A 3,773-nucleotide genomic window follows, 5' to 3' on the forward strand; every position below is an offset into this window, starting at 1 on the left:
CCTCTTTCTTTTTGTATTTTTGGGCGAGTCAAGTCGAGTCCGTTGCATGCTTCTGGCGCATATTTTGCCGTTGCAAGTGTTGCGGCTTCTGCTGTCATAGACATGAACGATCCACAAGTTCGACACGAGCCCAGCGGTTGGCTGGGCTCAATGCTGTATGTGGGTTGGCTTGGTTTGAGTGGCTTGGGTGGGTTGAGTGGCGTGTGTTTATACGGGCTTTCGCTTAAATATTTGCAATTTTATTTCTATTCCCCAAGTGTGACCATAAATTGCTCACTAATAGTGCAGCTATCGAATTTGTAAGTATTCCCCTACCCCTTTTAACGCTTTCTAACCCTTCCTAACCCGTCTAAGACCTTTGCTTATAGTTTGGAGATTACACTTGAACCTCTGCCCTTGGCAACTACACTCATCGAGCTTAAATAGCTGAAAGCTTAAAAAAATAAAGATTGTCATATTTGCAAAATGGAAAACATTGATGTGCATACATATATATAAGCTGTATTATAAGGATAACACTCGGTTAACAATGCACCTAGTTTAAGAAAAATATAAAAGTGGTGTGATGTTGGTTTATCAATGAGGTATTCCGTTAAATAATATTTGATTTATTTTGGTTTTGAAATTATGTTTATTTATTCATGAGACTTCACTTTTGTATTCTGCACTTAATGGACTTAACTTCTTATTCCAACTTAGACAACTTTCACTATGTACTTTTCTATTTCTACCTCCCTCAGCACCACACAAACACACACACATACAAACACACCCATCTTGCTCGAACCTGCCGCTTATGAAAACAAGTCCATACAATATTTTCAATATCAATAACCTGAGCGTTTTTAGTTATCAAAACAGTTTATCCATACTATGTAAGTAAGTGCAATTCACCACCCCATCCCATCCCGTTCGCTCTCCTCTCTTGCATATTCCCTTCCCCCTGTTGCATGCAGTTCCTTCTCTTGCGCTGTCGACTAGCGCGAAACTATAAAATGTTGAATGGGAATGGGAAAAGTTTTTTTTTTTTGTTTTGGTTTACTCGACGCTCAGTTGGAACTCCGCCCGCTCTCCGAACTCGTCGTTACTCTCTCTCCTCTGTGGCTTCGTCCAGTCGAACGGAGTATGCGTGAAAATCCTGGCAACTTGTTAGCTTATCCGGTGATTACATCGATAATGCTACGTGGTGTTTTAGCTACAAAGAAACGTGCTGCTTGTCCCCCATCCTATTGCCCATTCTGTTGCCCATCCCCTGGCTCATCCTCTTGCCCATCCCTTTGCCCCTGCCAGTGACCCTGCCATTTAACCTCTTCAGTTTGCTACTTGCAACGTTTCCAGATGCAACCAGGAACTCGGAGCTAACAACTCGACTGTTCACTGAAGCGACTGGGCGTGGATTGGTACAGGAAAGCGGCGGTGGGATGGGGATGAACCGCAGGCCTGCGAAATGATACTGCTTGCAGCCCATGTCCAACTGTGTCTGCCTCAGTCTGTCTGAGTCTGCCTATGTCTGTCTCTGTCTGTCATTGCTGTCCGTCTTTGTTTTTTTTTGTTGGTTTGTTTTTTTGCTTTTGGTTCTTTTGGCACCAGCAAAAACTAAGAATCCAGAACTTAAACTAGAACAACAACAACAACATGTGTAACAATGCTATTTTTCTTTGTAATACTCTTGGCAAATGGGCATCAAAACTTTGCCATAAATTTTGCGAATTATTTTCGATTTGGTAACTGTTTTGCAACTGAGCTAAGCTAGGAAGGAGTCTACTCGATCTTGTTAAAATCAAATATGCGAAGAGATAAGACGTTAGTTACTAACTAACTAGCACAACAGATCAGCCTACTCTATGACATGTTCCGCAAGTATTGATCATGAGCATTGATCGTGGAACTTTTTAAGTATCACAGTTTTTGGATGACACATTTATGTCTCATCTTATTCATGAAATGTTCACGTAGATATAAAATTATGTCAGCGCTGTGTTCAACTCGTACCTCTAATAAGCTCAACAGTTATCAATCAATATTAATATCGGATTACTATGTTAACCAGTAGATGTTTTTAGTATGCAACTGAAAGAGTATTTAAACTTTGACACCATTTAAAAACTGTTTCTTCTTGTAGTTTTTTGGCATATAAATGCGCAAAATGCAGTTTTATGGGATTTGTTCGCTGGCTCCCGGTATGTCTGATACCGTTATTCCCCCGCAATCTCCGGCAACGTCCTTAACGTTGACTCCCACGCATGTTGTACATTTTATTGCCAGAGTCAAGACGAGCAGCGACTCAGAGTTGGGGATTTGTGTGGCATGTGGCGTGTAGAGGGTTGGTTGTAAGCACATACATTTGTATGTGCAAACATGCTTCTACTGTTTGTAACAATTGCTATTGTTGTTGCTGTTGTCGTTGTTGTTGTTGTTGTAGCTGCATTTCAGTTGCTGTTATTCACGTGTTCAATCAATTTTTCAACTTTTTACAGCCGCTGCCGGAGGCGAAGACCAAAGCTGGCATAATGTGTGTGCCAACTGCAATGGCATCAACTTCTCCTCTTCGCCCCTTCTTCAGCTCCTTCTCCAGCCCTCTCTTCTGCTCCTTCGACTCCTTTTCGGCTAGTATCGCTTTTTGCCAGTTAAACCGCAGTTGCTGCACTTTTTTTTTATCTTGCCTTGTAGAGGGTATTATATTTTTTATCGCAATGCTTGTAAGAAATCGTTTTCGAACCCATAAAGTATATATATATTCCTGATCAGCATTATCAGTTTCTATGCAAGCTAGTCGCTCAGTTTTTAAGCTATCTTACTGAATCTTGACATATATTCATATTTTTCTTGCAGACCGTACAAATGAATCAGTAGAATCGGATCACAGGAACAATCGGTCGATGAATGAGTTCTTGTATGAAATCAATTTTAGCCGATAGTGATCTGCAGGGTATTCAATCTTCGGTGTACCCAAAATAATCGCATTTTCTTGTTTCTTTTTCTTTTTATATTTCGCTGCGGGTTGTGTTGAATTGCATCGGGTGGTGTTGAGGATTGGGGGCTGAGCTTGGTCTGGAGCTAATGATATTTCATTGGTACTGATTTATGGTAAGTTGCTCGCTTCAAAGTTCGGTGTGTGTCGGTGTGTGCGTGTCCTCGCACGTCCTAGCAATCTTAACGCTTCCCCTGATAAGAGGTCAGCAGTTAAATGGGATTTTCTTCTTAGGGCACTCGTATTCGCATTCACATTCAAAGTCCAGAGTCAAGAGTCATAAAAAACAAAACGTGTATGCCATGAGTTAAAATTGAACTTTCTTAGAGTGTCTATGTCCATGTCGACAACAGATGGCGCCTCAACTTAGTTTTTGAGCTTCAGAAGAGACTTGAAAGGCACCTTTCAATTTATTCACCTGTACAACAGTCTGTCACTTAGACTTCAAATTACGAGTCTTAAGTTGAGATGTAGTTAACAAGTAATGAATTATTTATTATTACTGCTTGTAGTCTAATAAGCAATATTGCGAATCTAGATTAAGGTATTTTTCATTGTAGATTGGCAAATGTTTAGTTAAAAATCTTAAAACCCCAATTAAGATCACTAATCTCAAATAATATGAAGTAAGAAAACTGATAAAAAACAAAATATTGATTTAATATGAGAGTAAATATTCCTGGTTAAAGACTTTTGTTGCTCTGTTCACTCTTGATACTCTTTCTGTTCAGCTCAAGTTCTCTTCTTGATTTCATGTTGTGTTTCTGTTACCATCCCTTCTACCCCTTGGTTTCGCACTGAT

Source organism: Drosophila grimshawi, unplaced genomic scaffold, assembly GCF_018153295.1.
Source record: "Drosophila grimshawi isolate 15287-2541.00 unplaced genomic scaffold, ASM1815329v1 contig_848, whole genome shotgun sequence".
Classification (NCBI taxonomy): domain Eukaryota; kingdom Metazoa; phylum Arthropoda; class Insecta; order Diptera; family Drosophilidae; genus Drosophila; species Drosophila grimshawi.